Source organism: Hyaena hyaena, unplaced genomic scaffold, assembly GCF_003009895.1.
Source record: "Hyaena hyaena isolate Hyena2069 unplaced genomic scaffold, ASM300989v1 scaffold_459, whole genome shotgun sequence".
Taxonomy (NCBI): domain Eukaryota; kingdom Metazoa; phylum Chordata; class Mammalia; order Carnivora; family Hyaenidae; genus Hyaena; species Hyaena hyaena.
In genome coordinates this window covers 1,540,791-1,554,991 of record NW_024081093.1, presented here as the reverse complement: position 1 = coordinate 1,554,991, position 14,201 = coordinate 1,540,791, and the positions used below count along the sequence as shown (strand labels likewise).

Here is a 14,201-nt window from a genome sequence, read left to right as displayed (position 1 = left end):
CACATTTCTAGGGGGATGAGATAGGTGTTTTCATATATGGACGTACATTTCTGTCCACTATCAAAGTGGGAAAATTTTTTAAATGGTTATTTTCTTTAAGTCACTAATGCATGGTATTTTGGTCACAGCAGCCCAAACTGGCTCAAACACTCATCTTTGACAAACCTAGGAGACTCCTGAAATTCAAAACCACACAAAACACATGGGAGTGCACCCAAGGCGGTGACCGTAATTAGGGACGCTGGCAGAAGTCACACTCATGATCTCAGAGAGGGCCAGGGGCACTCCACGGGAAAGGGCCCAGGGTATGGGGTGCACAAAGCCAAGTCCCAGCCAGAGCAGCAGCACACAGAGGATGAAGGTAGAAGCAGAGGAGCAGAGCCGCATGAGGACACACACAGACACACTACGCAGCCCCAGGAAGCAGTGGTCTGCCCGGGGTCTGTGTGCACCATGAGCAGTTCTCCAGTGGCCCATTTTGGGGCTGAAGGAAAGTAAAGTCCAAGCCAATTCACCCCCTCAATACTGAGCCACAAGTAAAGCTTCCATCCAGGGGCGTGGACCCTACCAACAATACCTTCTTCAAGTGGCTCTCAGAAGAGAAAGAGAGACGGGAGACAAAACATGAGATGGTGGCACTGGGAAAAGAAGTGAAAAAAAAAAAAAAGACATTAAAGAATTGAAGGAAAACTGGAAAGAGTCCAAGGGAGAATATCACTAAGGCAAACTCAGTAGGAGCCATGGGGAACAGGAAGGTAAACAGCAAAATAGTTAAAGAGGATCAGAGAGACTAGGTTACATTTCTGAAAGGGGAGATGAGAGTGGGCCTCACTGAGAAAACGACATTGTGAACAGTCTTGGACGAGTGAAGGGGTGGGCAGTGTGCTAGGGAAGAGTGTTCCGGGTACAGGGAATAGCAGAAGCAAAGGCCCTGGCCAAGGCAGGGACAACAGTGTTATTTGGCGCATCTATATTCACAAGTGTGTTCTCTCACTGGGAATTCTACATATAAGCATTCCAAATTCCCCTTCTTTGTTCTTTTTTGATGCTTTTTGCTCTGAGTCCAACCATATTAAGATCATGATCTTGGTTTTATTTGTGTTCATATTTGCCTGGTGTGCCTTTGCCCATCCTTTCATTTTAGAACTTTAAAAATTAGTTTAGGGGGCGCCTGGGTGGCTCAGCCTGTTGAGTGTCCAGCTTCGGCTCAGGTCATGATCTCACGGTTCGTGGGTTCGAGCCCCACATCGGGCTCTGTGTGGACCGCTCAGGGCCTGGAGCCTGTCTTCAGATTCTGTGTCTCCCTCTCTCTCTGACCCTCTCCTGCTCATGCTGTCTCTCTCTGAAAAATAAACAAAACATTAAAAAAATTTTTTTAACTTAGGTTGTCTCTTATGAAGAGTATAAGAGCCGAGTTTTAATTCATCCAGTTTGAATATTTTTTGCTTATTCACAAGTGATTCAGGCACATTTACCATAATTGTTAGGCCAAATATGTCCATCTTAGTCCTGTCATGTTATTTTACGTTCCCAGTTCTCATCTTCCTTGACCTGCTCTCAGAATGTGGCACAGCTCCTTCTTCATTCATGTTCTTCTCCTGCTTCTGAGACACCCCCTTTCCCATGCTCTTGGCTTACCCCCCATCTCACTGGCCAGTCCTTCCAAATATCCTTTGCTGTTTTTTTCCTCATTTCAAACTCTCGCTGTTGGAGCTAAGGACCAGGGCTCAGTCCTTGGCCCTCTTCCTTAATGACTCTGGTGGACCCATCCAGGCCTGCAGTTTCAGACATCAGCTCTGTGCTGATGATCTAAAAATGCATCCCTCCAGCCATGCTCTGTCTCCTGACTGCTGGCCTATATTCCAACTCAGATTTCCAAAAGGCATCTTAAGCTCAACATGTCCAACACAGGGTCTGGACTCTAAACCCATTCCTCCCACAGTCGTCCCCACCTCAGTTAATGACAGCGCTGTCACTGACTTTTTTTCTCACATTCTTCACATCCAACATGTCTGCAGTGCCTGAGAACTCTACCTTCAGGATATTTGTAGAATCCATCTGCTTCTCATCACTGTATTGTTCCCACTCTGGTGCAGTCCATATCTTGCCCCAATTTCTGTAATAGTCTGGAAGTCTCAACTTCCAACGTTGAGTTTCTGCTGTATGTTCGCAATGCAGGAATGTATCTGAATGATCCTGTTCAGATGTGAGTCACATCATGTCACTCATCTGCTCAGAATTCCTCAAAGGCTGTCTATTTCCTTCAGAATAAAAGCTCAATAAGGCGACCTATTAAAAAATTAATTATCACTAAGAAAAAAATCACATGAATGTCTCCACAGATGATGAAAAGGCATTTTCAATGAAATTTCAGCATTCTTCCTTGATAAGTAAAAAACGTTCAATGAAATAAGAATTCATGGATTCTTTTTATTTCAAACCCAAAGTCAACCTCCTACTTACTGAGTAAACACCAGAAGCATTTCCTTAATGTCAGAAACAAGAAAGGAAAGAAGGAAAATTGTAGTTATTTCCAGATCATGTGACTGTCAACTTGGAAATCTTCAAGAAATACACTATTATAAACTCTAAGCGATTTTATTTGGATCATAAAACTGTTATACAAAAATTAATGTTCATATAATAGGCAACAGCCACATTTTCTTCCTATCCCAGAAGAAAAGTTCTCATTCACACAAGTAATGAGAAAGGCAAATTATCTAGGAATAAACTTCATAAGAAATGGATAAGATTTATGAGAAGATGTTCTAGGTAGAGTGATTGGAAGCTTAGAAATAACACTAGGCTCTCTAGTTAGATGCACTCACTTAAAGTCAGGTGGGGGAAGTTAGGAAGCCATCCTCCTATGGCTCCTGCCCCGCCCCCCTCCTCCCAGGAGGGTTGTGGGTTTCTTTGCAGCAAGTTCTAGTCTATTGTCAAGCTTCCTAGGTGTCAAGAAGCAGTAGGAGTTGTGGCAGCTTCTTGATCCAACTCTGAAATCACTGAGTCACTAAGGTGCTCATTCACCACATTCAGGCAGTGACTGATCTAGCCTTGGCATGTGCGTGAAGTAAAACCTTGATTTGCAAGCATAATTCGTTCTGGAAACATGCTTGTCATCCAAAGCATTCCTGTATCAAAGAGAATTTCAAGAACCATTGGCTCGGTTGTGATTATGTGACATTCGGCATCATGTACTACTCGTATTACAAGACATCGCTCATTTATCAAGTTAAAATTGATTAGAAATGTTTGCTTGTCATGCAACACTTGCCGGAAAAGTTATTTGCAACCCGAGGTTTTGCTGTATTTGGTATTAGAAATGGTTGCTGGCATCAGGTGCTCAAGACGGAAATCTGGGACTGGATCTGACCTGGCTGGGTTTGAAGATGGTGTCACTGGAGGAAAGTTGGATACTACAAATCTAGAGCACAGTGGGGACAGTTGTATCACCTGTGGTCACCTGGAACAGTTTACTGAAGGTGAGGCTTTAAATGGTTGCTACACCAGACAATTATGATGGGAATGAGGTATTCAAAAACTGTCAAGGATGGGTTGGCCTTTTCTCACTGTACTGGAGAGTTTTAAGAAAGAAAATGATATACTGAGAAAGCCCATAAGTACAGAAGGAAATTTAGTATATGATAATGATGACATTTAAATCACTAAGGGAAAGATGTATGATTAAGTAAATGAAGTTGGGCAAATGTGTAGCTATCAAGACATATGGTAAAGCTGGATCCATTCCACTTAAATCACACCAAAACAAATTTCCTTTTATTTATTTTTTAATTAATTTTTTTTTTTGAGAGAGAGCACAACAGAGTGTGAGTGGGGGAGGGGCAGAGAGAGCGGGAGACACAATCCAAAGCAGGCTCCAGGCTCTGAGCTGTCAGAGAGCACAGAGCCGATGTGGAGCTTGAACTCACAAGCTGTGAGATCATGTCCTGAGTTGAAGTTGGACACTCAACCGACTGAGCCACCCAGGTGCCCCAAAAACAAATTTCCTTTTACAAGGAAAAATGTGTCATTGTGAAATGTTTAGAAGAAATCATGGATGGATTTTCAAAGTAACGTAAGAAAGGTAAAGGTCTTTCTAAGTATGATACAACCTGGAAATACCAAGTAGTAAAAGAAAACCTTGGTAAGATTCACCAATTAGGAATAGAAAAGATCTGCATTGCCAAAACAGAACAAAACAAGGCAAAATAAGCCAAAAACACAAGCAAATAAAACAGCATAAGTTAAATCAAAAGATATAGCAAGCCGAGAAAAAGTTTTGATATTTGTATCTAAGAAAAGGACAATTTTTATCGTTATATAAACCTCTCTATTCAGTAGAAAATCAGACAAAATAGGGACACCTGAGTGGCTCAGTCAGTTAAGCACCTGACTCTTGTTTTCGGCTCAGGTCATGATCTCACAGTTTGTGAGTTTGAGACCCCCAATCAGGTTCTGTGCTGGCAGCATGGTATCTGCTTGGGATTCTCTCTCTCTATCTCTCTCTGCCCCTCCCCTGTTCTCTCTTTCTCTTTCTCTCTCTCAAAATGAACATTAAAAAAAAAAGAAAGAAAACATGACCAAATATATAAAATATAGTTCACAGAAAATGAAATACACATGTCTTTTTCACACTCCTAATAAAAGAAAGGCAAATTGAAACATTTTGTCATCTATCAGATTGGTTCCATTCCAATTCTGGCCAAAATGGGGTAACTTCACAGCAGCCTGTGTTTCTCCATTGAGCACTACTAAAACCTTTGGATAAAATATGCAAAAAAGGCTTTGTAAGCTGGAGAAAGTGGTGAAAACTTACTGTTTTTCCTCCTTCCTCCTCTGCCCTGAGGCCAGTGTGAGTCACAGTGCTGCAGTCGCTGTGGTTCAGTGACATAGGTAACTAAGACCCTGGAAGAACACCTGTCCCCCTGGACCGAGGAAGTGGGGAAAGGGACCCTTGTGTGCAAAGAGCATGAGGAGAATCCCTGTTATTTTTTTTTTTTCTCTCTCTCTTCCCTAATGCTGCCATTAGAGTAGCCCCAATTTCACAGAAGGGCATGATAGATGGAAAGCATAGGAAATTCCAAAAGAACCTTAGCTTTATGGCCAGCAGAACTGGAAGGAGGAGGTCCTGGGAGCCAGAAAACATGAAGGAAATCCCCAAAAGGAGAATCCCGAATTCTGCGCAGTGGTTTGTGATGCAGCAACAGGTAACTAACACAGGCATTATGAAATTAACTCACTCAGGTCAGCCGTTTGTGTTGTCCAACGACTGATTTGTCATACTTAACACAACATTTTAATTTGTTAATTGTGGAGATGAAATGAGATTGTCCATGTGAAAGGTATTTTAAAAAAAAATATTTCCATTCAAATTTTGTCCCCCCCCACTCCCGTCCTTCTGGTCACATAAACACCAGAAGATGAAGTTATATGGAGGGATGGCCATCCAAGTTCAGGGACTGAGAAGATAGGAAGACTGCATTTTTAAAAAGGCTAATGAGTAAGTAACGTTTAAACCTGTTGAAGCTCACAAACAATCCGTCCCAGTTTGCAGAAGAGAGAGAACTTCTGGACATACCCATGCGGGACTTACTACAAGACAGCCACGTGAGAACTGGTCAGTAAGGTTGTGAACTCCCCTGACAGAGCATTGGGATTCTAGAAAGAACAAACAGCCCCTCTCAAGTAACACGCTTCTGTCCCTGTCCCCCCATCTCCCTCCTTCCTGTCTTGAACCTGGAAGACCCAGGAAAGGGGCAGAGGAGTGGAAGAGCAGACCTCACTTCGCTGGCTTGGCAGGACTTGGAGGCATTCTTCTGGGCTGACCTGGGTGTAAAAGCGGGAACTCTTATAAAGGCTTCATCCATTGCTTTCTTTTGTTCCACTGAGAGTTATTGCTTGCCTGTTGGGGATCTAAAGGGTTCCAGACACTGGGGACATATCAGCGGACAAAAATGATAAAAATCCCTGCCCTGGTGAAGCTTACATTTGGGAGAGACTGACAGTAAACATATGATAATATAAAATGTTAGGTGATGAGTGCTGTGAAGAAAAGAACGAGGAGAGCAGGTAAGGTAGACGGTGGGACACGGAGGAGAGCAAGTATTAGGATGATCAGAAAGGGCCTCAGTGAGAAGGAAGGATTCTATTCCCTGGAGGGAGGAGAGGAAGTAAACAATCTCCTTAACTAAGGAAGGCAGAGGGAACAGCCAGGGCAAACACCCTGAGGTGGGAGGGGAGTGAGATCTAGGAAGAGCAGAGAGATGGATGCTGCCAGGGCGCAGAGAAGGGGAAAAGTAAGAAGTCTTCTGAGAGATGAAGGGTGGCGGGGGACTTGTTCCTATATGTGAAAGTGACAAGAAAATTGGGGTCTGGGCCATAAGAGACTGACCAGAGGAACATGTGACGAGGCATACAGGTTCCCCTGGCTATCCGAAAGTAGAGCAATCCTGTAAATTGAAAGGCGAAGAATAATCCCCCCCAACCTTGCTTTCCGAAAGTTCCTGTTTACAAAAGACCTACATTAGTACCCGTTTTCTCTAAAGAAAGGAAATCTGAAGAGGATTGACGCTTTTATTTAGAAAGCTTTTACTGAAGTAATGCAGGTCTTTCCTAAGAGCCTGGATACCGGTATTTTTTTTCTCAGCGTCTCTGTTAGGCTCCGCCCTCTCTAGGTGCGAAGGCCCAGCGAGGCCCCACCCCTCGTGGAGAAGCCGCCCATAAGACACGCCTCTCCCACCATGGTCCCGCCTCCTCTCGGAGTGACAGCCCATAGGACACACCCCTGCCGCCGTGTTCCCGCCCCCTCTCGGTGGGGCAGCCCAGCGAGGTCCCGCCCCCCAGCGTGGACAGCCCATAAGGCACGCCTCTCTCATCGTGGTCCCGCCCCCCTCTGGGAGTGACAGCCCACAAGGCACGCTTCTCCGGTGCCTTGCCGCGTCCCTACTCGCGGCGCAAAGCCAGCTAGGCCCTTCCTACCGTTTCCTCGGAGGCTTTCCTGTCCCCGCTTGGAGGGACGCCCCACTAGGCCCCGCCCCGCTCAGTGCGACGCAGCGCTGGGCTCCGCCCCTCCCGACGTGGTCCGGCCTGGCCCGTGCACCTTGGAGTCTGGGTCCTGCCGGGCCCGCCACACCCAGCGCCCGGAGGGTCCTCCTCACAGGCCTCGGCCCGCCCCCCGTCTCCAGCGTCGCTGCCGAGCCTCGGCGAGGCGCCGGCTGTCCCGCCCGCCTCCGAAGACGAGGAGCGCCGCTGGGGCCGGTGAGTGGGGGAGGGGGCCGCAGACCCTCTCTCGTCGGCGGCACGGAGCCCCCAGGGGCGCCGCCGGCAGCTCTTCCTTCCCGGGGTGCCTCCCAGTGCGGGCAGCGTGGGGAATGGGGAAGTGGGACCGGGATGGGCGCAGATGGGGGCTGGGGGAGGGAGGACTGAAAGTGTAGGGGGGTGGCAGGCGCAGGTGGGGGCTGGGGAGAGCCGAGGTTTGGGTAAGGGACACGGGTCTGGGGCTGGAGGGTTGGAAGAAACGTGGTGAAGCCGAAATCTGGGACTGCGGTCAGGACGGGGACTTGGGGGTCTTCGGAGCTAAGGATGAGGTCGTGGGTGCGGTTGGAAGGTTGAGGGGATCTCCGAACTGGTGTGGCTGGGGCGAACTTGCAGGGTCATGTTCTCTTCCACATCAGGGCGATTGGGTTTCCAGGCTCTTGACTGGCACACATCGTACGTCTTAAGTGGTAAGTGCAGGTCAGAGGCGGTGCCTGGGACACCTGAGAAACGTGGATGAATAGCGTTCTCCGCCCGTAGGCTGCTCGTTTCCCTGGTGCCCTCCCGGCGCCCGACTTGGCGCGCGCTGCCTGCGCAAACGCGCTTGCAGCCGCCCAGACGGTGGACGAGAGGTTCCGGGCTTGAAAAGTGCGGTTGAGGTTTATTCAGACCGAACAGCAGTTGGATCCCATTCCCTGCAGTCCTGCGGAGTTTACTTTCCAAAAATCGAATCCTGTGGAGTTTTAGAGAAATCAAATCGTTATTATCTGCCTCCTCTGATTTTGAAGTCTCGCACTAACTTACAGAACTCGGTGTTTTCCAAGGGCCCGTTCTGTGAGTATGACAGCTAGTTTTAAAGTCACTGTGGAAAGGAGATCACGTCTGTTCTGACCGGCTGCTGCTGAACGAATTGCATATTACAGGCGAAGAATGCAGTTTAAAAAATCTAAAGTAATGCAAGGGGATAGAAAAGGCCTAGGAAATTGGAGTGTGTGTCCTTAAAAAAAAAAAAAAAGCCAGTGAAACTTTTTCTTCCATTGTAGGACCTTGGAAGATAGAGAAAAAGCATAAGGATGAAAATTAAAATCCCATGCAAGTTCACCAACCTCGTTAACGTTTTGGTGCAATACTCCTTCATCTTCTTTGTATTTTGTTGTGTGTTAAATGTACCAATTACGCAATTGGGGTCATATTGCTATATTACTTTGTGGTTTGCTTTTACCCCCACCTGGCATTTTCCTGGATCGTTAAAAATTCTGCTGAAATAGCTGTTTGTGTGGTTGTGTGATCATCGTCTGGATTTGTCCTTTTATCACATGTTAAGAGTTTTAGTTTTGTGTCACGTGCTGTGCTTGCAAGTAAGATTCAGTGTTTTGCAGCGGGTTTCAGCCGTTATTCCACACAAAATAAGTAAAATCTTGGCAGAGTGCGTGGCGTAACGAGACTGGTTTGAATGAGAGGAGGAAGTGTTCTTGCTTCACTTCCTTGGTCAAGGGTCAGTTGGGTGCTCCCGTGGAGAGGTGGCCTTCTGGTGGCCAGCATCGCGTCAGGCCCAGGCTGGGCTGCTGTGGCCAGGCTCCCTTCCAGAATGTCCTGCCTCGTCTGCATCTTCCGGTACAGTCCTGATGCCATCAGGTCCCAGATATGTTTCCCAGGAAATGGTCCTCACGGGCTTCAATATCTTTTATAAGTGTCGCCGAGAAACTCCAGTGAGGGTGGGTGTGCATGGTGCCGATTTTCCACTCTCAAATTTGCACAGCATCTTATATAACACCGAGAGGCAGCTGCCCTGGGTCTCAAGGAAGAAGTGTCTCACAATTACTCTCATAATGAACAGCCTGTTGGAGGTTTCAGAAGCCATCTCTCTGTTTTCTTACCCCCCAGGGCCTTGTCCTGGCCATTAAAATTGCAGCTTTTCTCCTCAGGAAGTCCCTCTCATTTTCCAGCTCGATCAGTGTGGCCCTTCATTTTCCTCTCAACGATATGTTCCAGTGCTGCTTCATGACTGAGTGATTTGTGTCTGTTCCTCCTTGAGTCTGAAATAAGGTGATCTGTGAAGACTGCTTGTGCATTTCCTTCTAACTAGCCTTTGGATTTGTAATTCCGTTGGCTCCCTTCCAACCCCCCTCCCACCAAGCTCAGGAAGACAATAGAGTGTTCCCTTGTCTTTTCTTGATCCTTGATGAAAGATGCTTACAACCCTGGCCCCTCGTTGTTTATCTTCATGTGTGCATTTCACCCACTATGGTCAGGATTTACCTCTTTCTGCAGGCAGATGATTGCAGTAGCTAATATAAAAGCTGCATGAGTCCAGTTCATCTAGAGGCCTGGCTTTGGCCGTGTGTGCAGTGCAGCACGTGATAAGGACAGAGTTTGGGATGGCTGTCCTGTCCCCCAGAGTGTCTGTGGAACCTAAATGCTATGCCTTTTAGTCATTCTTGGCCGCTGACCTGGCTGACCGCTTGGATAAAAGGGGCAAATTGGTTGTGGTTGCAGAAATCGGTCTATCTTCCAGTGCCCAAGAAGGCTACGTACGTTGAATCATTGATTTTTTAGATTGGCCCCAACTGGGACCACCAGCCTCTCTTCTGTACCCACCCTTAAAGCCCTCCCGTGCCCCCATCTGGTGCTTTGGCCCCATGTATGAGTCATGTGCATGAGATGGCAGACCAAGCTCCCGTGAAGTCCCTCTGGTAAAAGTGGATTGCAGAACTCAGCTTAGGCTTCTTGTTTTTCCTGCCTTGGACGTGCCCTTCATGCCATTGGGCCCACCAGTGGGGAGAAGTGGGTTTAGCACCAGCCTGGATTCCACTGGCCAGCGCATTACAAAATTGAGTCCTTCTTACCTGCACCCTGCTGCGTGCAGGACACAGGGACAGGAATCCCCCAAGGAAAGGGCGTCCCAGAGCTGTTCCTGTATAGAGACAGAAATTCCCTGAGCAACGGGTGCCCCCCGGTAGGGTGCAGGGACAGGAAGGAGAAAGCACAGAAGGTGTGGCGTGACGGGAGTGGGGCATCTTGGGTAACCAGGCATCGTGGCCCAATGGATGCCTAAGTGTCGAACAGCTGAAAACAAGCATGAACAGAGCAGAGTGGTCCTTCAAGGGCTGTCACCAACAGCGTTGAGACCTTGAGAGCATTTTATGTACTGGAGCCTTCAAGGGATCAAGGCTTCCCAGGCTCCACTAACACGCCTCTGCGGGGCAGTCTTTTCCCACCTGGCGTGGGTCAGGGCAGAGTCCGAGGAACACGGGCACGGGCGGTACTCTGTGAGGCTGTGCAGCGCGGCCAGGCCAGTGTTTCTTCTAATGACAAGACTGTAAAACTGACCTTTTGACTAAGTTCAGAGAAGGAATAAAAAGAAAAAGATCTTTGTCATACTGCCTGGTATCATTCAGCGAGCGCTGGATTTCAGTCCTGTATCTGCCACACTGATCGTGTGATTTCGGACCTTGTGAACATGATCCAGTGAGGTCACGAGACTAAATGACCCCTAAGGCTCCTTCTGCTCTAACAGTTCTCTCACCGCCCCGCTCCTCTGGGGTTTTTGGCCCCCTCCTTCTGGAGAGTAAGGGGGTGTGCCCACGTACGGAGCCCTTCATTTGATATACTGTTGGAGAGAAGGCTTTTCATTGTTGGTGAACCTTTACTCCAAACAATTTTTAAAGTTGGGCGACTTCTTTTTTACAAAGTTAGCATGTTTAAAAAAAAATTTTTTTTAATGTTTTATTTATTTCTGAGAGAGAGAGAGAGAGACAGCGTGAGCAGGGGAGGGTCAGGGAGAGAGGGAGACACAGAATCCAAAGCAGGCTCCAGGCTCTGAGCTGTCAGCACAGGGCCCTATGTGGGACTCAAACCCACAAACCATGAGATCATGACCTGAGCCGAAGTTGGCCGCTTAACCGACTGAGCCACCCAGGTGCCCCTAAAGTTGGCATGTTTTTAATCTGGGCACTAAAGCAAATGATCTTGTATTATATAGTTTTAAAAAGTATCATTTGGCCTTTCCTAAAGGGTACATTTTACACTTCTTGTTCAAAATGTGGGACTTCTATTTTACAACTGTAAAAGCCATTTTTTTCTAATTATAAGGAAAAAAAACCCTTGCTTATTAAAATTCAAATCAAAAAGAGAAATGTTAAGAAGAAAATAACAATCATCTTAAATCCTACTACCTGGACATTACAGTTTGGAGAAATATACCTGCCTAATCATTGATGGGCTGTTTCTTAAAACACACATAGTATAGACTGAAACATGAGTGTAGCTACACATAGTTAAGGATGTGAGCTCTGGCCTCTGGGTGCCTGAGGTTATTAAGTCCCAGCTCTCCTGCTCACTACTGTGTGATGTTGGACAAACTACTTAACCTCTTTGGCCTCAGTTTTCTCATCCTGCTAAATGAAAGCCTTAGAGTTGGTGTGAGAATTTAATGGGTGACCCAATGCTTTGCATGTAAAGGCCCCAAAGTTAGCTAGTGTTGTTGTCATTTTGATATTAGTATGGATCATATATATCCATATATGGGGTCTTGGTTTGCGTTTTTTTTTTTTTTTTTACCTTACAGTGTATGATGTTCTCCAGTTAATATGGTTGTACCTGTATTCTAGTATTGGTGCTTCTGTTGTATAGTTGTGATGTGTAAATACTTCATGTATTTAGCCAGTCCCTCTTGCTGGATCTTCAGGTTGTAGGTTGTTTCTTTTTTGTTTCATTGCCATAACTAAACCCCAAAATAAATACGAAAGAGAGAAAAGAAGTTGTAACGAACTTCCACTGAATGTGTATTTTATATCTCCTTGGCATAAAGTCCTAGAAATGACATTGTTGTGTTGAACGGTAGGAGTATTTAATATTATTTTTCATACTGCCACTCTGCTTTCTGGAAAGATGGTATCAAATTGCAACATCTGTCAGCTATGTGTGAAAGTGCCCGAATTTCCACACCTATGCCGGAACTGGGTTCTGTCCACCTTTCAAACTCAGCAAACCTGAAAAGGGTTTCTTTTATTATTCTTTTATTATTACTATTATATTTATACATTTATTATTTATTATTTCTTTTATTAGTATGTTTGAACATCTTTTCAAAGTGTTGGCTGCTTGTGTTTCTTCTTTTGTGACTCGTGATTTCAGTGTTTTGTATTTTTTTTTTGATTTGTAGGAACTCTTTGGATGTCAGAGATGGTGACGCTTTTGTCTGTATTACTTTGGAAATCTTGTTAGGGCTGTCTCAAGTAATGAACGGCACGTAGTATCTCAAATGAGAATAAGTTGATGAGCAAATATTTATTACGTATTTCTAGCTAGGGCTCATATAGATGCTTAGAACTGAAACCTGCATTTAGAGTCTAAGGAAGATTGTTTTATGGCCTGGTAATTATGAATACGGTGGGCCTTTTATTACTGACTGAGGCAATGCAAAAATGCCAGAGAGCTGGCACCTTTGATACATGGCCACATATACCCTGCAGAGCTCTTGATTATGCCTTTAATCTAACCATTCCTGTCCGGCTTGGCTCTTTACTTCCTCTTTCCCACATTCCAGGTTAGAAACCTCGGAGTTATCTGTGGATGGACCTTTTCCAAGTTGAAGGCTACTTGATTCTCAGCCTCCCTTCCCAGAAGGTTAACCTCACCTCCTCAGGCTGCCCTGCCCCCACCCAGTTTCTGCTCTTGTGCTCAGGCCTCCTGTTAGCGTGTTAGAATGATCTGAGGCACACTTGCTTCTGCTTTAAGACTGTGAGCTCCCTGGAAGCAAGATGGGAGCCTTACTTACTTTTGTACCTTCGGACTCTATCACAGCATGGCTCAAAATAAGCACCTCATATATGTTCGTTGTATTTGATGCCTCCATTTAAAAGACAGTGAGGCTTAAGCCTCTGTAGTGTACTGGTACATTAACCATTTTCCCCAACTTTTCGTTCTGAAAAATTTCAGCAGTTCAGGAGAGTTGAAAGAATAGATGGAAAACACTCATAGTCTTGCCCCCTAAATTTACCTATGGAGATTCGTATCACTCTGACACGTAGCTGATTCTCTACTCAGAAACCAACAGTGACTCCGTTCTGGCCATTGGAGCAGATGTGAAGTGTAGCATTCCTTTTCCTTAAATGGTCACAGCTCACAAAATGTTGCCCTCTCTGCTCTGGTCTGGCCAGTCTTACTGTTCTTCTCCTGTACTGTCTATTCTTACGTCGTTGATTTTACATGTGATTTCCCTCCGTAGAACATGCTTCTTCCTTTTTCTTGATTGAAAACTTTTGCTCATTAAGTATTCTGAGTCCCTATAGCTCTAATTGCTAATTTTTATCATTCTTGCATTCTGTATAGTTCCTGACCACATTGTTAGCTGTTAGGAGGCGAGTGCTGGGTCCTGTTTTGATCTGCTTACCTTCATAGAGCCTGGCATGCCCACTTTGGATTGGCTGGTTTTTTACAACAGTATTCCAGAAGCATTTGTGCTATGATGTGAATCCAGCATTGATTTTTAGGACCTATGCGACCCCCAAACTTATGCTCTGTTAGAGTGAAACAAAAGCTCATCAGTCTAAGCCAAATAACCTAGGTCTGTTTGATTTGCTTGTTGCAAGATCGTAATTCACCCCAAGGAACGGAAGGCTGTTCCATGGTGTTGGTCACTCCTTTTGCGATTATTCCCAAGAATTGATTTGCACTTGTACTTTGGAGTCATTAAAACTCACATCAAGTACAAAGTTAGAATAAGTAAGGCTAAAGTCTGGAAATTGTCTCTGCTGCGAATCACTCGGTTGGAGAGATTCACATGAGAAACATTTTAGAGGGTGGCCATTAGGCCTTAGTGACTGAAGCCGTTTGTGGGTATCCAAGTTGATCAGAGTATTTTTCAAGCTTGGAAATGGAGATAAAGATGATATTCCTAAGAAAGAGAAACTAGGAGGGGAAGCTGATGCCGGGGACTTCACCTC

At 45.7% G+C, this 14,201-nt stretch overlaps 1 protein-coding gene across 1 annotated transcript in view; it reads left to right on the top strand.

The window, feature by feature from the left end:
- Positions 1 to 6,927: 6,927 nt before the first annotated feature.
- The window catches only part of ANO10 (anoctamin 10), a 225,259-nt gene continuing 217,985 nt past the window's right edge, over positions 6,928 to 14,201 (top strand). Inside the window, exon 1 of the mRNA XM_039253735.1 lies at positions 6,928 to 7,257. The gene's annotated coding sequence lies outside the window, so the exon portion shown is untranslated. The remainder of the gene's footprint in view (positions 7,258 to 14,201) is intronic.